The 22,737-nt window shown below is 39.1% G+C and overlaps 1 protein-coding gene across 5 annotated transcripts in view; it reads right to left on the bottom strand.

Annotated features, from left to right (window-relative positions):
• Window positions 1-21,502, bottom strand: part of LOC134207942 (potassium voltage-gated channel protein Shaker) — a 428,172-nt gene extending 406,670 nt beyond the window's left edge. For 4 of the 5 annotated variants that reach the window (XM_062684025.1, XM_062684027.1, XM_062684028.1 and 1 more), the window contains exon 1: window positions 21,306-21,502. The gene's annotated coding sequence lies outside the window, so the exon portion shown is untranslated. The remainder of the gene's footprint in view (window positions 1-21,305) is intronic. The other variant, XM_062684026.1, reaches the window with a different exon arrangement.
• Between the last annotated feature and the right edge of the window lie 1,235 nt (window positions 21,503-22,737).

Raw genomic sequence — 22,737 nt, 5'->3', positions numbered from 1 at the left:
CATGATAGGAAGAGGTTCAAGAGAAGACAATGTGAGCCACCCACCGCGAGTTTGCATCGGTGGTGACGAAATCGAGGTGGTAGAAGAATTTGTGTACTTGGGCTCACTGGTGACTGCCGAAAATGACACCAGCAGAGAAATTCGGAGACGCATAGTGGCTGGAAATCGTACGTACTTTGGACTCCGCAAGACGCTCCGATCGAATAGAGTTCGCCGCCGTACCAAACTGACAATCTACAAAACGCTAATTAGACCGGTAGTCCTCTACGGACACGAGACCTGGACGATGCTCGTGGAGGACCAACGCGCACTTGGAGTTTTCGAAAGGAATGTGCTGCGTACCATCTATGGTGGGGTGCAGATGGCGGACGGTACGTGGAGGAGGCGAATGAACCACGAATTGCATCAGCTGTTGGGAGAACCATCCATCGTTCACATCGCGAAAATCGGACGACTGCGATGGGCCGGGCACGTAGCCAGAATGTCGGACAGTAACCCGGTGAAAATGGTTCTCGACAACGATCCGACGGGCACAAGAAGGCGAGGTGCGCAGCGGGCAAGGTGGATCGATCAGGTGGAAGATGACTTGCGGACCCTCCGTAGACTGTGTGGTTGGCGACGTGTAGCCATGGACCGAGCCGAATGGAGAAGACTCTTATATACCGCACAGGCCACTTCGGCCTTAGTCTGAATAAATAAATAAAATGTTGGGGAAGAAGTTTGTTAAAAATTTCAATGCAGTAGATTTATAGAAGCCGTATTTATTCTTTGTTTGTATTGAATTGTTAAATTCAATCAGCCATGGTGGAGCCTATTAATAAAAATATATTAATGCTGAGAGAACTGCAATGATTCAATAATTTTAATCTTTCCTGTGGGGTTTGAGTAAAATGCCTTCAGCTTGTTATAATAGATTCACAAATCAGCGAGTCAATCGGCGAGCAGCAAGCCATGATTTTGTCTCTTCCCGTCAGACCTCCGCGGCGTGCACACACATCCACGGGGAATCGCCGTCATAACTTCGTTCCGGCTATTTTGAGTAAAATCAGCAGTGATTCAAATCGTTCGGGGCTGTCAGTTTGAATATGAATCTGAAACATTAATTTTCCCAGCAGCTGTTCTAGATTCAGTTTTTATACCAGTCAACTGTCAAAAAAATAAAACTGGTTTAACGCTCCGTTATATTTTCTGCAGATTTGAACCACGATTGAATCACGAGATTCAAATATTTTTCAATAGTTTTGGTGTATGGATGCTCCATTTTATCTACAGATCAATCCACTTTGCAATTTCGGCGCCAGAGTGAAATCAGTAGTGATTCAGTTTCATTCCAAATGTTCGACCACTATTCTAGTTTGCATCTGGAGCAAAATAGAACAAGCATGTTGGTTTCTCCAGCAGTGTTTCATTCATGTTTTTCAAATTTTCAATTAAATGAAATCATTATGTTGCTGCTAAGAAAGGCGTCGTAATTGCAAAGTGGATTAATCCGTAGATAAAATGACGCATTCATACACCAAAACAATTGAAAAATGTTTGAATATCGTGATTCAATCGTGGTTCAAATCTGCAGAAAATAGAACGGAGCGTTATACCAGTTTTTTTTTGACATTTGACTGGTATAAAAAAAGAATCTAGAACAGCTGCTGGGAAAATTAATTTTCCAGATTCATATTCAAACTGACAGCCCCGAACGATTTGAATCACTGCTGATTTTACTGATTTAAATTAATTGAAAATTTGAAAAACATGAATAGAACACTGTTGGGGAAACCAGCGAGTTTGTTCTATTTTGCTCCAGATTCAAACTAGAATAGTGGTCGAAAATTTAGAATGAAACTGAATCACTCCTGATTTCATCCTTTTAGGGCCACACATTTTGGCGATCCTGCCAGGAGATTTTTTGGATCCTGTTGCTGATTTCATGAGGTGAGTTGAATTCAAGTGGTTAAATTGTGACGAGTGATATATTTCAGTTTGCTAAATCACAAGACGCGTCTCGAAGACCGTCGGAAAATGGTTTGTGGTAGGCCTTCCATTTTTCCCGGGAATCAACTTCCCGGGAAACGGGAAATGAAACAATAATTTCCCGGGATTTCCCGGGATCCCGGGAAATAAAAAAAAACTCTAGAAGCTAATTCAAAACCGGTTTTTCAATTTTGTAGTAAAATATGATTTTGAAAATATACATTAGACATCAGGGATGCTTGCTATTTTGTCCTCAAATTATGAAAGAGTTGTTGAAAGCCTGAGAATGTTTTTGTTCAGTTCGAAAAGCGTTAACTCCTTCTACAAAACGTTCGCTATGTCATAAGTATTAGCATCTGCTCTGGCTCGAGGGTAAGATCTATAGTGTCCTGATGAGCTCCGCTATGTGCTACTTTCCCATATTTTTTTAAAACTTTTTCAGGTTGTACACGCATTTTTTTTCCAGTTTTTGGACAACGACGGCTTCGAGAGATTCTCTTCTATTATCGCCAGAATATTCCTAACTTGAACTATTCTTATACTTGACGACTTTTTTTTGTGTATAGAATCTTCAGGTCAACTGTGAAGGATAAACCATTTTTATTCATGTACGTCCACTTGTACACATTTTGTATTTAAAGCAGATGAATGAAATATTTTTAATGAGAATTCTTCCATTCGAATTCAAAAAATGGATGCGCCAGAGAGATCGCCACTCGAGATCAGTACATTCAAAGTTAATTGCCTATATGCCGGGTATTAAGCCACCCGGAGTGGAAATTAATTACTATGTCTGAAACTGGCGAGTGCTTGATTGTCGTACTTTAATGATTCTGACTATAACATTTTTTTCAATCAAACTGTAATGCCGAACAGCACCTAAAATGAAATGAAATGAAATGTTTCAGAAATATCTCAAAATACAAACGAGTCTTCGGAATATGAGTTTGTTCGGGAATTAAATCAAAAAGGATTAGAGGTCTTAAATTTTTTTGACAATAATAGGACAAACCTGCTAAAGCGGTCACTGCTATTGCCTGAATATCTGCGAACATTGGTAGCTCTGCTGTTTCACCACAGACACTCAATTTTAATTCGACTTCACAATACTTACCGACGTTTGAACCTACTGAATGAACGAATGATAGATACGAACTGGTTCTTTGTCTCGCCTCTCTTCAACACGTGTTGGAATGCACCGTATGATTCTGTGGCATTTTCAGTTATAACTTAAATTCTTAAACTTCAAAAGTGAAATAAATAGTAAGATGATGCTTGTAAAAAATTGTAATTGATACCCCAAAATCCGTTATCATCAAATTTAAAAAATAAGACCATTATTACAAAATATTTTAGTATGTTCATTTCCCGGGAAATTCGGGAAACTGATACATAAATCCCGGGAATCGGGAATCCCGGGAAATATGATTTCCCAGGAAACCGTTTCCGGGAATGGAAGCCCTAGTTTGTGGTTTGCTAAATCACAAGACGCGTCGTCGGAAACTTGTGGTGGCGCGTCTGAAAGTCCGCTGGAAAAATGGTTTGTGGTTTAGAAAACTATAAGGCGTGTCTGAAAGGTGACCGAAAAAAATGTATTGTAGTTTGTGAAACTACAAGGTGCGTATGGAAGACCAACGAAAAATGGTTCACGATCTAGAAAATTTCAAAGTCCTGCGAGCATTGATTTTGAATAAAACAAATTTAGATATCATGAAGCCACTTGGCAACGTACATGAGACTACCAGTCGAGCTATTATATAACGAAATTTGAGAGAAAAAAAAAATTCAATGCTGTACTGTTCGAAACTGTTCGGAAAGCCAAATATATTATCTAGAAATTTATCTTGGAATGTACTGACTTAGTAGCCATAGCGGGATTACCTGTAGGACTCCTACAGTAGGAGCAGATATCTTGGAATTTGAAAAATTAATAAGGTTGCCGGATTTTACAAAGCTATTCGGAAGTTCGAATTCATTATGCGTAAGATTAGTTTGGAGTAATTGGTTAGCATTACTAGTTGATATCAAATGGTTGATGGTGTACTGTACGCGAAACTAAAAGTTGGATTTAATATTCGGATTTGGAATGGATTTGAATTGGATTTGGATTAGGTTTGGATTTGGATTGGATTTGGATTGGATTTGGATTGGATTTGGATTGGATTTGGATTGGATTTGGAATGGATTTGGAATGGATTTGGATTGGATTTGGATTGGATTTGGAATGGATTTGGATTGGATTTGGATTGGATTTGGATTGGATTTGGATTTGGTTTGGATTTGGATTTGGATTGGATTTGGTTTGGATTGGTTTGGATTGGTTTGGATTGGTTCGATTGGTTTGGATTGGTTTGGATTGGTTTGGAATGGTTTGGAATGGTTTGGATTGGTTTGGATTGGTTTGGATTGGTTTGGATTGGTTCGATTTGATTTGGATTGGTTTGGTTTGGTTTGGATTGGTTTAGATTGGTTTGGTTTGATTGGTTTGGATTGGTTTGGATTGGTTTGGATTGGTTTGGATTGGTTTGGATTGGTTTGGATTGGTTTGGATTGGTTTGGATTGGTTTGGTTGGTTTGGATTGGTTTGGATTGGTTTGGATTGGTTTGGATTGGTTTGGATTGGTTTGGATTGGTTTGGATTGGTTTGGATTGGTTTGGATTGGTTTGGATTGGTTTGGATTGGTTTGGATTGGTTTGGATTGGTTTGGATTGGTTTGGATTGGTTTGGATTGGTTTGGATTGGTTTGGATTGGTTTGGATTGGTTTGGATTGGTTTGGATTGGTTTGGATTGGATTTGGTTTGGATTGGTTTGGTTGGTTTGGATTGGTTTGGTTGGTTTGGATTGGATTGGTTTGGATTGGTTTGGATTGGTTTGGATTGGTTTGGTTTGGATTGGTTTGGATTGGTTTGGATTGGTTTGGATTGGTTTGGATTGGTTTGGATTGGTTTGGATTGGTTTGGATTGGTTTGGATTGGTTTGGATTGGTTTGGTTGGTTTGGATTGGTTTGGATTGGTTTGGTTGGTTTGGATTGGTTTGGATTGGTTTGGTTGGTTTGGATTGGTTTGGATTGGTTTGGATTGGTTTGGATTGGTTTGGATTGGTTTGGATTGGTTTGGATTGGTTTGGATTGGTTTGGATTGGTTTGGATTGGTTTGGATTGGTTTGGATTGGTTTGGATTGGTTTGGATTGGTTTGGATTGGTTTGGATTGGTTTGGATTGGTTTGGATTGGATTGGTTTGGATTGGTTTGGATTGGTTTGGTTGGTTTGGATTGGTTTGGATTGGTTTGGATGGGGTTTGGATTGGTTTGGATTGGTTTGGTTTAGATTGGTTTGGATTGGTTTGGATTGGTTTGGATTGGTTTGGATTGGTTTGGATGGGATTTGGATGGGTTTGGATTGGTTTGGATTGGTTTGGTTTGATTTGGATTGGTTTGGATTGGTTTAGTTGGTTTAGATTGGTTTAGATTGGTTTGGATTGGTTTGGATTGGTTTGGATTGGATTGGTTTGGATTGGTTTGGATTGGTTTGGATTGGTTTGGATTGGTTTGGATTGGATTGGTTTGGATTGGTTTGGATTGGTTTGGTTTGGATTGGTTTGGATTGGTTTGGTTTGGTTGGTTTGGATTGGTTTGGATTGGTTTGGATTGGTTTGGATTGGTTTGGATTGGATTTGGATTGGTTTGGATTGGTTTGGATTGGTTTGGATTGGTTTGGATTGGTTTGGTTGGTTTGGATTGGTTTGGATTGGTTTGGATTGGTTTGGATTGGTTTGGATTGGTTTGGATTGGTTTGGATTGGTTTGGTTTGATTTGGATTGGTTTGGATTGGTTTGGATTGGTTTAGATTGGTTTGGTTGGTTTGGATTGGTTTGGATTGGTTTGGTTTAGATTGGTTTGGATTGGTTTGGTTTAGATTGGTTTAGATTGGTTTGGTTGGTTTGGATTGGTTTGGATTGGTTTGGATTGGTTTGGATTGGATTGGTTTGGATTGGTTTGGATTGGTTTGGTTGGTTTGGATTGGTTTGGATTGGTTTGGATGGGTTTGGATTGGTTTGGATTGGTTTGGTTTAGATTGGTTTGGATTGGTTTGGATTGGTTTGGATTGGTTTGGATGGGTTTGGATGGGGTTTGGATTGGTTTGGATTGGTTTGGTTTGATTTGGATTGGTTTGGATTGGTTTGGATTGGTTTGGATTGGTTTGGTTTGATTTGGTTGGTTTGGATTGGTTTGGATTGGTTTGGTTGGTTTGGTTGGTTTGGATTGGTTTGGATTGGTTTGGTTTGGATTGGTTTGGTTGGTTTGGTTTGGATTGGTTTAGATTGGTTTGGTTGGTTTGGATTGGTTTGGATTGGTTTGGATTGGTTTGGATTGGATTGGTTTGGTTGGTTTGGATTGGTTTGGATTGGTTTGGATTGGTTTGGATTGGTTTGGATGGGTTTGGATTGGTTTGGATTGGTTTGGTTTGGATTGGTTTGGATTGGTTTGGATTGGTTTGGATTGGTTTGGATGGGTTTGGATGGGTTTGGATTGGTTTGGTTGGTTTGGTTTGGTTTGGATTGGTTTGGATTGGTTTGGATTGGTTTAGATTGGTTTAGTTGGTTTGGATTGGTTTGGATTGGTTTGGATTGGATTGGTTTGGATTGGTTTGGATTGGTTTGGATTGGTTTGGATTGGTTTGGATTGGATTGGTTTGGATTGGTTTGGATTGGTTTGGTTTAGATTGGTTTGGATTGGTTTGGTTTGGATTGGTTTGGATTGGTTTGGATTGGTTTGGTTGGTTTTAATTGGTTTGGATTGGTTTGGATTGGTTTGGATTGGTTTGGATTGGTTTGGATTGGTTTGGTTGGTTTGGATTGGTTTGGATTGGTTTGGTTGGTTTGGATTGGTTTGGATTGGTTTGGATTGGTTTGGATTGGTTTGATTTGGATTGGTTTGGTTGGTTTGGTTGGTTTGGATTGGTTTGGTTGGTTTGGATTGGTTTGGTTGGTTTGGATTGGTTTGGATTGGATTGGTTTGGATTGGTTTGGATTGGTTTGGTTTAGTTGGTTTGGATTGGTTTGGATTGGTTTGGATTGGTTTGGATTGGTTTGGATTGGTTTGGATTGGTTTGGATGGGTTTGGATTGGTTTGGATTGGTTTGGATTGGTTTGGATTGGTTTGGTTGGTTTGGATTGGTTTGGATTGGTTTGGTTGGTTTGGATTGGTTTGGATTGGTTTGGATTGGTTTGGATTGGTTTGGTTGGTTTGGATTGGTTTGGATTGGTTTGGTTTGGTTTGGATTGGTTTGGATTGGTTTGGATTGGTTTAGATTGGTTTGGATTGGTTTGGATTGGTTTGGATTGGTTTGGATTGGTTTGGATTGGATTGGTTTGGTTGGTTTGGATTGGTTTGGTTTGGATTGGTTTAGTTGGAATTGGATTGGTTTGGTTGGTTTGGATTGGTTTGGATTGGTTTGGATTGGTTTGGATTGGTTTGGTTGGTTTGGATTGGTTTGGATTGGTTTGGATTGGATTGGTTTGGTTGGTTTGGATTGGTTTGGTTTAGATTGGTTTGGATTGGTTTGGTTTAGATTGGTTTGGCTTGGTTTGGATTGGTTTGGTTGGTTTGGATTGGTTTGGATTGGTTTGGATTGGTTTGGTTGGTTTGGATTGGTTTGGATTGGTTTGGATTGGTTTGGATTGGTTTGGATTGGTTTGGATTGGTTTGGTTTGGTTTGGATTGGTTTGGATTGGTTTAGATTGGTTTAGTTGGTTTGGATTGGTTTGATTGGTTTGGATTGGTTTGGATTGGTTTGGATTGGTTTGGATTGGTTTGGATGGGTTTGGATTGGTTTGGATTGGTTTGGTTTGATTTGGATTGGTTTGGATTGGTTTGGATTGGTTTAGTTGGTTTGGTTGGTTTGGATTGGTTTGGATTGGTTTGGATTGGTTTGGTTGGTTTGGATTGGTTTGGATTGGTTTGGATTGGTTTGGATTGGTTTGGTTGGTTTGGATTGGTTTGGATTGGATTGGTTTGGATTGGTTTGGATTGGTTTGGTTTGGATTGGTTTGGATTGGATTGGTTTGGATTGGTTTGGATTGGTTTGGTTTGGTTGGTTTGGATTGGTTTGGATTGGTTTGGTTTGATTTGGATTGGTTTGGATTGGTTTGGATTGGTTTGGATTGGTTTGGATTGGTTTGGATTGGTTTAGATTGGTTTGGTTGGTTTGGATTGGTTTGGTTTGATTTGGATTGGTTTGGATTGGTTTGGATTGGTTTGGATTGGTTTGGATTGGTTTGGATTGGTTTGGATTGGTTTGGATTGGTTTGGATTGGTTTGGATTGGTTTGGATTGGTTTGGATTGGTTTGGATTTGGTTTGGATTGGTTTGGATTGGTTTGGATTGGTTTAGATTGGTTTGGATTGGTTTGGATTGGTTTGGATTGGTTTGGATTGGTTTGGATTGGTTTGGATTGGTTTGGATTGGATTGGTTTGGATTGGTTTGGATTGGATTGGTTTAGATTGGTTTGGATTGGTTTGGTTTAGTTGGTTTGGATTGGTTTGGATTGGTTTGGATTGGTTTGGATTGGTTTGGGTTGGATTTGGGTTGGTTTGGATTGGGTTTGGATTGGTTTGGATTGGATTTGGATTGGATTTGGATTGGATTTGGATTGGATTTGGATTGGATTTGGATTGGATTTGGATTGGATTTGGATTGGATTTGGATTGGATTTGGATTGGATTTGGATTGGATTTGGATTGGATTTGGATTGGATTTGGATTAGCATGAATTTTCTTATCATTATTAGGTTGTTCTTAAATCTTATTAGTAATGAAGTTCAACGCCGCTTAGTTTTGGATTGCATTTGGGTAAGATTTGGAATGTTTTTTTGATGAAATTGTCATTGTATTTGACAAAAAAAAAGAAGCCTTTAAAATTTGTTGTTTCTAGTCATACAACGAATGTATGAATCACGTTTTATCTTTCGCGGCCCACAGTTTGGGAACACACACTCTGAATCATTGTTTTAGTATTAAAACCATGATGTTGAGTCAAGTTTATTTTGGTGTGCAGTTTTCAATGGAGTTAACCGGTTGCTCAATTGCAACCGATGTTCGCTTTCGTCGCATTCAAATAACCTAGGAGAAAAACAAGCATTGCATCCTATACTAGAAGATTTTTTGTTTACGTTTTTAATGAGATAAGAAGGGAAATGTGGGGTTTGAGTAAAATGCCTTCAGCTTGTTATAATAGATTCACCCATCAGTGTGTCAATCGGCGAGCAGCAAGCCATAATTTTGTCTCTTCCCGTCAGACCTCCGCGGCGTGCAAACGCATCCACGGGGAGTCGCCGTCATAACTTCGTTCCGGCTATTTAGGGCCACACATTTCCATCACCACTGGAAATGAAAACTTTCATTGGAAATTGGTTAGACTCGTAACTTGGCATTAAAAGTTAGTAATAACTAAGTGATAGGATTCATATTTATTAATTATTCTATCTCGAGATACATGACTTCAAGAGCCTACTTTGAATAAAAAATAGCTATTTTACTTGTTATTTTCCTTCTTTTAATGTTCGGCAGTTTTTTTTTATGCAAAGAAAGGCCATACCCAAGCAACCAGAAGTTCAGATTTAACTTAAATTTACTCTTAACCGAACTAATTGGTTCACTATGGTTCACATCAAGTTCCAAGCATGCTTAACGGAACTTTAAAGTTCACTTTTACGCTCCCACCATACAAAAAATTACTTAAAATGAGAGCTGATTAAGACAAAACAGCCCTTCTTATCCGAACTTCTGGTTGCTTGGGTATATATCTAAATAAGGTTGAACAGGACACGAGGACAACAGGACATTTCTCCGAAAGGGGGAAGGGTCGTTTGGCCGAAACCCACTCGGCTGAATAGCCGAACAGACCATTAGGCCGAATGGGTTATTTGGCCGAAAGGGTCGTTTGGCCAAACGAAAGGGTGACCCTTCCGGCCAAATGACTCTTTAGGCCAAATGACCCTTTCGGCCTAATGACCCTTCCAGCCTACTGACCCTTTCGGCCTACTGACCCTTTTGGCCAACGACCCTTTCGGCCAAATGATCTTTTTGGCTAAATGACCCTTTCGGCTAAATGATCCTTTCGGCCAAATAATCCTTTCGGCTAAATGATCCTTACGGTCAAATGACCCTCGAACTACCATCCATAAAACCCTAACTCGAACTTCTTCCAGCAGTTAGTTCAGCCTAGGTCAATGGGCCTTGGTTTTATAACTAATTGCTAGAAAATCTGTTTCTGTGCATACAATTAAGCCTCAAACGAGAGGAATTTGAGTCTTTCAACCATGTGCAGGGTAAAGTTAATTTTGATATAATTCAAAAACTGCAATTGGTAGAGAGGACTAAATACGATAAATCCTTGAAATACCACAACTTATTGCCCTAGCTTGAAAAATGGATTAAGCTAGGGCTCGGTTTGGTAGATCTTACACCGTAAAGCACTACGTTAAAGTGATCTACCAGCTTTACGGGAGAACTCAAGTACTCAAGTACTTCCGGAAGCCCATGCTTTAAGGACTGAAGCATTAATAGCGTTCTCATTCTAACATTGAAACAGTCAATTTCCAGCTTTCTAGCAGCTAGGAGCAAATCACCACACTAACCACCGGAAAGCAGATACAAAAATAGATTTTAATACATGATACCAGACCGTTTCGAATCTTTCACGAAAAACGTTTAGTCAAATTTTCTTTTGCTATACAAATTTGTTAAGGAGAGGCTTTGCATGCAACAATTGCAACAATTCAATTTACAAGCTACAATCAACAATTTTTGGAATCAGTTAATGTAAACCCTTTCAGGACGCTTTTTTTACGGACATTTAACGTACAAATTTTGTTTTTTTCACTAGATCCTGCCAAAACTAGTATAAATATAACTGAAAAAGCGTTGAAATATTGTTTTCGGATGTTCTAGGCCGTCCAAACTGTTCTATAGTACATATAATCGGATGTATCAGGAAATATGTCTAGAAACCAAGTTCTGATGGATGTAACTGTGCATCGTTGAACATCCCAGCAGGTCCATTGAGCAGCAAGAGCTTCACTCATTATTTGTTCAAGCTTTTTCGGATCTCCAGAACGTCCTGGAGTTCAGAACATGTGATCGAGCCGATCAACCAAGTCCTGAACGATGTATCCGTGCATCGTTGAACATCCCAGCAGGTCAATTGAGCCGATAGGATTCCACCTATTATTTTTACAAGTTACTACAGGCCTTCTTGGTTCACCAAAACCTCCTGGAGTTCAAAACATGTGATCTAGCCGATCAACCAAGTCCAGAACGTTTTATCTGTGTATCGCTGAGCATCTCAGCAGGTCCATCGAGCCGATAGAGTGGTACTTAATACTTTTACAAGCTACCTCACTACCAGAACCACCTGTTTGGTTCTCTAAAACGTCCTTGATCATGATCTCCAAACATGCAATCTACCCGATAAACCAAGTCCTGAATGATTTATCCGTGCATCACTAAACATCCCAGTAGTTCCATCGAGCGGATATGATTTTACTCAATGTTTTTACAAACTACAGTGGTCCTTCGTGAGTCAATGTTCTAGACTCGATATCGACTCGAGGAAGCAAATGATGCCATACTAAAATATTTTCTTGGGAAAAATATTTTAAGTTCTTTTTAGTGGACGGTTGACGGCCTTAGACGGTTGATATTTTCTTGATTACTCTGATAGCACATAACATAAGTGGATCTTCGAACAAAATCCAATCCAAAAGTTGACCCCCTTTTGATAGGCCAAAACTGTTATAATTGGGAACGGGAACGCCGTTCTGTCATTTTCAAGTGTAAACAAATACCATATGAACACTTTTTTCCAAGACTACAAAGAGCAAGATCTGTAGCCAAAGTATAATGATATTTTTTTTTCAATCATAAATTTTTTACATTGTTTTTAAAAATGACGAATTGCATCCAAAAGAAGGTCTCTTCTATGCTGTTACTAATCAATTTATATTTGATGATATCTAATTTGATTTATTTGTAGGGTAAACTTCTTTTTTCAGGCGATTTTTGATGAAATGTTCGTCTTTTATCCATATTAAACTTATTTATCATACGAAAATAAAATTCATTTAAAATTGATATAATATTTTCGAGTCAGCATGGTAAAAATCTAGATTTTATTCAACATGTGTAGAAAAGTATATTTCTTAGAACTGTTCTACATTGGGAACGAATCTTTATATACGCAGTCTTCGGTTTTTTCGAAAGAATGACGAGGGATACACCAATGTTTGTCTACGATGCGCAACAATCACAAAATAGATAGATTAGAAGCAACATTATAAATTACCAATCGTTCGAAAGCAAACTCGCTTAAGGCTCATTCACAAATTACATAACGTCTTTAGGGGTGGGTGGGTACACAATATTGCGTTGCAAATTGTTACTGCTTGTCTAGGGGAAGGGTGGGTTTGTTAAGTTCTGTTACGGGTAACATTTATGATAATAAAATTATAAAAAAAAAACGAAATTACAAATTCAATTCAAATTTGACAGTACTATTACTATGTAGAAAGTTCTGGTAGAGTTCACTAAAATACCAATTTATCATTTTTTTGTGAAATTTTCGTAAGACGTTATGCGTCACAGATGGGGGTGGGTGTCACACAGGGCTGGGTGGGGGTTCAAATCTGTGTTTTTTTTTGCGTTATGAAATTTTGTGAATAAGCCCTTATCATAATGCAGGAGAGCATCGCAACTGTGAGGTGTTTCCAATTTGGATATCATATTAAATGAAAATGTGATGATACAACATTGAAATCAAGATAATCTTTATCATGCCATGAAGCACGTAATCTGAATAGGTTATTACGATATACGATATTAAATGTCATCTCTTTTCATGGCATTCTTTTCATTTATTAGAGCATTGCTTTTGAGTTGATAGTATTCCGGAAACTCTCTACCAAAAGTAGAGCAATTTCAACGACATGTCAAATGGAAACAGAAAACACCAAAACTGTGCATCGAACATTTAACTGAGGGTAAATCCAGGTGAGACATCACCTTTTTTAAAATCGATATTTCTTCAAAATAATCCGATAAATGAAACTCTACTTGTTGTTATTGATAGTTTAAGGAAACATAGTGTAGAAGAGAGACGCCACACATGGGAAATGTTTGATAAATGCGATTAATAAATATGCTCATAGCAATAAATGAGCATTTGATATGCTTTTCGAATAAAAACATAATATTTCTACCAAACACCAAACAAATTCATCGTTTACTGGTTAAGAGCCCGTGCGGCATACGAATGGATTTTGTTCGAGTTTGTCGAATCAATATCAATACAATATTAAATCAGTTACATGTTTTAAACTCCTTTCTTTTCTACTTTAATATTGTTTACCCCATATATTCATTATAAAAAACAATTTCAGCTCCTAAACACCCAACGCCACTAGGAAACATCTTTTGTATAATTCCAACGCGAATCGTATTCAGATGTACAATATAAGTCGCGTGACCCCTTGTTAGATCAAATACTGTTATACTATCTTCTGACGTTTCGATGTTCCGTATAACAAATTAAAAGTGTTATAAGGGTACAACTTTTGCTACCCGAGTTACACATATGTTATGTGCTGATAGTCCTCTCGAACAATTTTCTAAGAACTTTTGTTTCACATCTCCATATCGACTGTACTACATCTCGAGTGTCAACTGTACTATAGACTCTTTTTGATTCTTCAAAACATTCTGGAGCTCAGATCATTTGACCTATCCAATGATCCAACTTATGAATGATGTTAGATATGATATTCCAGTAGGTCCATTTAACTTATATTAATTGTATTAGCTATTGCAGGCCTTTGCGGTTGGGTAATATATCCTGGAAGTCGTTTTATTTGACGTAATCATTCAAATCCGTGAACTCAGTGGCCACATTCGAATGAACATTGCTCGTCACAAACACCTCCTTAGTTATTGTGCATATAGTAGATATCTTAATCTTAAATCAACATAATTTTGGAAGACCTTCTTCTTCTTCTTATTGGCATTCCATCCCCACACTGGGGCAGAGCCGCCTTGCAGCTTAGTGTTCACTTAAGCACTTCCGCAGTTATTAACTGCGAGGCTTCTAAGCCAAGTTACCATTTTTGCATTCGTATATCATGAGGCTAATACGATGATACTTTTATGTCCAGTGAAGTCGAGACAATTTCCAATCCGAAAATTGTCTAGACCGGTACCGGGAATCGAACCCAGCCACCCTTAGCATGGTCTTGCTTTGTGGCAGAATCTTGATCTCAATTGATGACCAGCACGCCATGACTCGGCCTCTTCTTGTCAGATCTCCGTGGCGTGCCATTGGGGGACACACATTTAGGCGATCCTGCCAGGTTATTTTTTGGATCCTGACGCTGATTTCAAAAGGTGAGTTGTATTCAATGTGGTAATTATTTAAATAAATGATGGTTTAAAAAAAAGGTGGTTTATATTACCACGAAGCGCATCTGGAAGTCCGCTGAAAATGGATTGTGGTTTGGAAAACAAAAAGCGCGCCTGAAAAACCGCGGGAAAATGGTTTGTGGTGTTGAAAATCACAAAGCTCGTCTGAACTAGATTGAATAGGAATGCTTTAAAGGATTCGGGTGCCATTCCTCTGAAAAAAGGTGAAAAGATCCTGAACATAGTTCGAACGAAATTTCAAATTGGGTTCCTGAAAAGCGAAAAAATTGTGAAATCCCAATGAATCCACAAAAAGAATTCAAGTATAGCAACAAACATAATTCGGATGGAATTGTGAACTGGATTCGAGTTGGATCTCGAAGTTTCAGTGAAATGTGCTTCAAGTGGAGCCATAAAAATTCCAAATGGAATACTGATCAGAATAGGAGTGGAATCCTAAATATGAATTTTAGTGAAATCCCTAACACAATCCAAATGATATCCCTTACAGAGTGGAATTCTGAAAAAAATTCAAATGGATGTATAAAAATAATTCGATTGGAATTCGGAGCATGAATCGATTAGATTCCTGAACGAGATTAGAGTTGAATATCAAAATGATTCGAAAGGTATTCTAAAAATATCCGACTGAAATACTAACAATGGCGTGGAATCATGAACAGGATTCAAATGAAATCCTATGGACCGAGTTTTCCTAGTGTTTGCTACCTAAACACAATTCGTCAAAAGGATTCTAGGAAATTCATCATAATCAAAGGAGATTTCAAAATACTTGCAGTTGGTAGATTTTCCACACGTTGCATCACTTTCCAGTTAATAACGCAATCAAGTTAGATCAAGTTGATATGAAAAAAAAATGAATACTCATGTGTCCATTCCAGACTTCTTCCGATGTGTATTTTACTCCTTTGAAGTACATGCAACATTGAAATGGTTAAATCTCGAGCGGTGCGAGAGGATAAATCGTTTTGGACTTTATTTTTTATGCAAAGCTCCATCTGATGCTGAAACTGCAAGGTTTGCCTAAAAAAATCATTTAGATTTTTTTTCAGGGTGTTATTTGTGAAGTTTCTTCAGGAACTGCGCCAGGGGAGAACTCCTTAAGCAACTCGCTCGCTATTTTATTCTGGTTCACTAAGGATTGCTCCAGTGCCTGTAGCTCTTCAAGAAACTTTCTTTTTTTTTCCTGTATGAGGAAAATGTATCTGAATACGAAAATTGCAGTCAACTCCATTAATAGTTTGATACCATGAATACAGAAACATATTCAGAATTTCTGTAACACGTCCAGTTTTTGAGATAAACTGATTGTAATTAACAAAAGTACGTATTATCAAAGAAATATGAATTCTCTTCTTTACAAAGCTGAATTTAGGCTTCTCACTTGGATAAATGAATTACTTAGAAATTACCATGTGGAATACATATTTGTTGTAGAATTTTATTTAGCAAGTACATTTGTTGTGAAAAACGGAATTTAATTCACAAAAATACGCATTTTCAGTGAAATATGACATGACCCATTCCCTGTTGTTCGTTAGAAGCGAGCAGTTTTTTTATTGCTCTCATCTCGCGTAAAGTTTTCCGAGTGCTTTTCTTCATTAGAAGTTTTTATCACTCGGTTTTTAAACGCGTTTTGTGCCCTGTGACTGGGAAGCAGCACACCCTGGCCGAGACCTCCGGTGTGTCTGTCAAGGGCACTTCCGGCTACGACAACCTGCCGGACTGCAAGTCGTATACCCTTCCAAGAGCTGCATCATTTTTCATCAATTTTCCCACTCACTTTTTTATTTATCCGCCATTTTTTTTAAATGGCGGATAAATAAAACAAATTGCGAATCGAAAAGGATCTGGCAAAATCGTTTGTGTTTCGGGTGTGTTTAAAAATCGAGCGGTCCCAACAGTTCAGATTCTTGATGTCAGACAAATGAACTACGTGTCAGAAGATGGCACCAAGAAACCGTCTGATTCGTATCGTGTGACCTTTTCTGAGTCTGCCCTTCCTGATCACCTTGTTCTAGGGAAACTTCGATTACCAGTGCCTCTCTATATACCGACCGTAATGCACTGTGAAAAGAGTCCTACTGCTGCAATAAACCACGGTGTAAATAAATGCGGTGAGCAGCATGCCGAGCGTCTCTGCAGTAAACAGCCGAAGGGTACCTGCCGTGGCGAAGCTCCGCATGAACTCACTGTGTGTGCTCGATATATAGAGAGGGAGAAACATCATCCGCTCAATAAAACAGCGGTCGAGGCGATCCTATGCAGAAATGATGAAGACCATTTCCCCAGCCGCTGTTCCATCAACCCGATCTATTGCCAGCTCAAATGTCTTCTCTTCCCTGCCCTTAGATGATCAACAAGCTCCACTCCTTTTACAGAATAGATCTTCCCTCGATGACAGGCACTGAGGTAGTCGCATGTCATGTCAACATACGAGGGAAAAGCCTCAGCATAGCCACCGAATTCTTCTATGCGACGCAGAGATCTTAACGAAGCCACGGTTGATTCTAGGAGAGTTTAACTCACACGGTACGGCCTGGAGGGAACTTACCGATGACAACCGTTCTTCGTTGATTTACGACATGTGCGACTACTTCAACATGACATGTTTAAATAACGGAGAAACAACACGTGTGGCACCTTCAGGACTCGAAAGTAGAATTGACCTCTGTTCGATTTCACTAACATTGGATTGTATGTGGAATGAAATTCAAGATCCCCATGGTAGTGATCACTTTGCCTATCGAAATCTCAATCACCAATGGATCGTGTCAGTCTCACCAGATCGACATTGCGTACGACCTCACGAAAAACATTGACTGGGGAAGATACACTGAAGCGATCATCGTCGGCGAGCATTCGGTCGATATTCTTCCTCCGCTGGAAGACCATCAGTTTCTCTCCGGGCTAATCCTAGACAGCGCAGTTCAATCACAGGGTCCATCAATACCGGGATCTCAAATACGTCGGCGTCCGCCTTCTCCTCTTTGATGGGATGAAGAGTGTACCAAAGTCTACCGGGAAAAGTCCGACGCGTTTAAGGACTATCGAAAGCGTGGTACGCGAGATGATTACGATCGTTATGTCTCCCTTAACCGTAAGTTTAAGAATCTCGCGAATGCTAAGAAACGCGGTTATTGGCGCCATTTTGTTGATGGTCTTTCGCGCGAAACGTCGATGACAACACTTTGGGCCGTCAGGAGAAGAAGGCGTAACGCGTCATCGATTAACGAAGATAGGGAAAGTTCTCCCCGATGAAACTTCGCTTTCGCCAAAAAAAAGTGTGTCCGGATTCGGTCCCAATTCAACGGTTCACGCGCGAAGCAACCTGTGGTCGACACGAGATGGACGCCCTATTTTCGATGCTTGATTTCTCGCTTGCTCTCCTTTCATGTAATAGCACCGCAAGGCAAGGGAACGAATGACTGTCTTGCGTTGCTTACTACAGAAATCCAACTGGCCTATTCTCAAAAAGAACAATTGGGTTCAGTTTTCTTGGATATTAAGGGAGCTTTTTACTAAGTTTGCGTTGATGTCCTTTCAGGCAAACTCCACTAGTGTGGGTTTTCACCAATGCTAAATAGCCATTTGTACAACTTGTTGTCTGAGTAACATATGAGCTTTTCTCATGCAATCTCAACAACTTCAAGAATTAGTTACATGGGTCTCCCCCAGGGCTCATGTTTAAGTCCCCTTCTTTACTATTTTTATGTTAGAGGCATCGATGGATGTCTTGTGGAAAATTGCTCGTTAAGACAGCTTGCGGATAAAGCTGTTGTCTCCTTTACAGGAACAGGGGCGGGTGAATTCAGCTTCGCAGAGCGAAGAAACCAAATTTCTATAAAAACACGCACTTTTGTGAATTTATTTCCGTTTTTCTCAACAGACGTATGGCGTCAAATTGTTGGTTCAGTGTTATCTGTTTAAATGTAAACTAAATAAATAAATGAACGTGCCAAATAAAATTCAACAACTCATATGCATTCTGCAAGCCCCATTCCATAAAAGGCAAACTTTGTTCTCAAAGTGAGATGCCAAAATTGCAAACTTTATTTTCAAAATGAAAAGCCGAAATCCAACTTCGCAGAGCGAAGTAACCAAATTTCTATATAAATACGTACTTTTGCGAATTTATTTCCTTTTTTCCCAGCAAATGTACGTGCCAAATAATACCCAACAAACCATGTTAGAACCATTTTATGAAATGCAAACTTCATTCTCAAAGTGAGATGCCGAAGGTCAGCTTTGCAGAGCAGAGAAACCAAATTTCTATGAAAATACGAACTTTTGTAAATTAATTTCCGTTTTTCACAACAAATGAACTCAACAACTTTTCTGAATCATTTAAGATTCATTCTATGCAATTAATTTATATTAAAAGCAAAAACCAGCTTTACAGAACAGAGAAACTAAAATTCCATGAAGATACGTAGTTTTGTGAATTAAGTCCCGTTTTTTTTCAAAAATCTGAATACATTAGTGACTTCAGCGAAGCAAAATCTTTCAAGTACACTGAGAATGGTTGAAGGGAGTGAAACACTGTTGCCTATTGAATTACAGTAAGGGGTAGCGGCGATCACTTTTTCCTATAACTGATATATAAGTGTACTTATTCCATATGACTCGAATGACTCGAGAATTGTCGCGTGAGACGACCGAATAAATGCAAATGGGCCTAAAGAAGATTTTACTTTTGAAGATTTTTAGGTTGGGTGCCTCCACCATCACCTCTAATGTTTAAGTTTAAGAAAATCAGTCACTGTTTGCGCTTCATCAGTATTCAATTCTGTTTATCGAAGCTTCGCAAGCAGCCACGCTCGTTAGTGAAGAGGATATTTTTTTCATAACATTTTTTTTTTCAATTTAGTTTTGTTTGTTTTGTTATATTAGAAAAAGTACGGTAGGTTAAAAAAAATGCATTTAACTATAAAAATCAGAAACTTCTAAGCAACGCGTGAGTTAAAATCGATCCATCACAGCAATTTTTCCCACTCATTTTTGGAAGAATTCCGAAAGGAAATTTAGATTAACTTGCCAAATAAATCCAGCCGAGTTTCACGTGAAAATTAAACAAAATTCAAAACAATTTCCTGTAAAAATTTAAAATTTGTATGCATGTTGACTGGGAAAGTACGTTCGGGATGGAGATAATTATGAAACAACCTGAAAATTTGAGATATTTTAAGCAGGAAGGCCAAGCATGTCCTTAAGGAGAAGCATCCCGGAATCCAAAACTAAATTCAGTCGCGTCTTCAAGCGACTCAATACGGATGGAACGCACAACTGTCATTTCAATTATTTCACGCATGCTGCGACCCAGCAAAGCTAAATAAACAAAAATGACAGTTGTGCGCCGCCTCCGTATCGAGTGGTGTGCCCCCGAAAACGCGAACACTTTGAAACTTGGATTCCGTGAGGAGTGACCTTAATCTAATGCTAGGAATCGATATTTTGATCCTCGAAGATATAATCATTTTGAATAAAAATTAGCGATGGCCAGGGTTAACAGAATGAAAAAATCTCTCACTTATCATCTCTGTATACATTTACGATGTGTACAATGTTACTTTTAAAAAGCTCCAAACGGGGCGCTGGTTGATGAATCTCATGCGTTCCAATGGGCCCCAACAAGATATTGGGGCTTATTACAACATTGTACAAATTGAATCTCGACAATGAATATTTATATAATTTTAATTCTTAGTAAAATGGAGTAAACATATTTTAGATAAAAATAATCAGTTTGTAGTATGTAACAAATCCATGTACACTGCTCGTACTGGGATAAAGGCTCCTGGGAGGTACACCGAGCTCCCTTGTTCAAAATATTCTAAATGAGACATATCAGTCACGCAGAGTTAAAATTAACATCAAATTACAAACACGGCATTTATTATGACAATGATGCACTGGACAAATATGTCACGACATAAATATAAGCTACAACGAACGAGCAGAACATGAATAATTTGTACCAGTTGAAATCACATTAACATTATAATCCACATCCCCCCGAAAATGCAATCAATTAATCGAAAACTTTTCCGTTCTCGAATTGCAAACTCTGTAAGGACTTCCACACGGATAACCCTTGAATGCATTGTCTTCCGCTCATTTGTTATTGAAAGAGGCTCCTGTGTATGTGGAATACATGACACCGAATGACACAAGAGCAGCTTGGACCCGACTGCGAAGCGGGCGACGAAAGCAGGGGAGGGCAACTTCAAGGCAGCAAACGGGAGCACACATGTTCCACGGCATCGGTTCTTGCTCTGTTCTACGTGTGTTCCGTCGTGGTGTTTGGTTGTTTGGTGCAATGTGTTTCGCCTGATGATGGCGACAACGGAGACGCTGTTGGTGGTGTGCGGCGGCCCTCGTCGTCGGTAGCATAGCGTGCCACCGAAAAGGCTCCCCAATATCCACCCCATTCCCAATACACTGCCACTGACGGGGAGTAACAAAAAGTCACCTCTTCGGTAGCAACTCTTCTTCTGCCCGCATACGGAACTGACACACAGAGCCAGAGTCCTCGGGCTCACTTCGTCTCACTCTCACGCTCGATTTTTCACCGTCTTCTTTTTCTTATTATTATTCTTTCAGATAAAGGAACTATTAAATAACGTTGCAATGCAGATAACTTGGGCTTCTTGACACTCAACCGAAAAAATGAACACGAACTAACGAACGAACTAAGATTGCCACTGCTTCACCGAAGTTTCACACGGCTTTACGATTTCTGGGATCCGGTCGGTCGGACGGTCGGTTGGTCGGCGGGATCCTTGAAGTATCCTTGGACATGTGTTTTGAACACCGATGAACAACAGCCCCCGGTGATGTCGTAAACTGAGTGGACTATTGTTACCGAAATGGCTTTTTCTGCCTTTCTTTTTCTTCGATACACACCGATAATAACCAAAGGGTCCTTGGGAACCGCCAACAAGGAACCACACGCAACAGAAATTTCTCCGCACGAGTAGCGATCGACACTATTTTCCATCACCACCACCCAGCGGAGCGATGATGCACTACTACACTGCGGTTCGACAGCAGTATTCCTATCAATTCTTAATTAAAAAAAAAACTCTAATGAAACATTACGAAAACGAGTCACATGAAAATCCAAACACCACACTCCGCTCATTCTCTCTGTGCACTGTGTTGACCGTCGTCGTCGTCGTCGTCTCTCGGCAGTCCATTCGGCCGTTGTTGTTGGCCATCGGTGGTGGATGGATACACTAACGAGGGTCACGCTCACTCACTACTGGTAGTTGGAACCTCCGTGCTCGTTCGATACATTTGGCAGGGCTGGTAGCAGGGAGCATTTGTGTGATTTGGCGAACATTCCAGCAGGATTAAGGAATCGTGTCGCGAGGTTAATTACCAAATTTATTATTTCTTGTCGCAAATTGCTCCATTCATATTTTTTTTGTCTTGTATGATCATCATGTTGAAGGAGAGATTTCTGGATTGTTATTCGATACCCATTCAAATAGAATTTCTGTTAATGGTTCACAGAACATTTTTTGAAATAGAAAATTGTTTGTTTTAAAAGCAATCAGTGCAACAATCTTGTTTTCAGCTCGGAGTTCCCGCGAGGCTTCCAGCAATTTTTCTTTTGATTCTTGAACAAATTTCTCGTGAATATTTTATTAAAAATTAAAATGATTTTAAAGTGGAAATTCAAACGGATTTCCCTTCAAAACTTCAACAAATTTCCACTAAAAATTCCGTGACGAGCCATTCAGCCAGAAGCCGTTTTACCGCACGTCATTTTGCAGAATTTAGTCGTTTGACAAAAAACCTGAAAGCCTTGGGCTGTAAGTCTCACTAATGAAGATATAAAAATAAAATAAAAAAAATTAACCTATCTTTAAAAAAAAATCGAAAAAGACAAATCAAAGAAGAAAGAAGAAGAAACAAGAGAGGAGGAAAAACCAAGATGGGAAATGAAAAAAGACGCTCGAAATTATATCCTGTCTTTTATTTTCCTTCTTCTTCCCTTCTTCTTCTTACATGCTTCTTTCTTGCACCTCCCTCAATCTTCTTTTTTTGTTCTTCCTTTTTCAGTCTTCCTATTCCTGTTTCTTCTTCTTTTATCCTTCATCCTTCCGCTTCCCTCCCTCTTCCTCATTCCTTTATCCTTTTTCTCTTCTCTCTTACTTCTTCTGAACAGAAGAATTCAGCGAGGAATATGAATGAAAACCGGTAAGGATTCCGAATGGAGTCCAGTGAGGATTATAAATGGAGTTTGTTGAGAATTCCGAATACAATCCGGTGAGAATTCAGAATAAAAT

The sequence above is a fragment of the Armigeres subalbatus genome, chromosome 1 (genome assembly GCF_024139115.2).
Source record: "Armigeres subalbatus isolate Guangzhou_Male chromosome 1, GZ_Asu_2, whole genome shotgun sequence".
NCBI classification, from domain to species: Eukaryota; Metazoa; Arthropoda; class Insecta; order Diptera; family Culicidae; genus Armigeres; species Armigeres subalbatus.
This window is presented reverse-complemented; position numbering and strand designations above follow the sequence as displayed.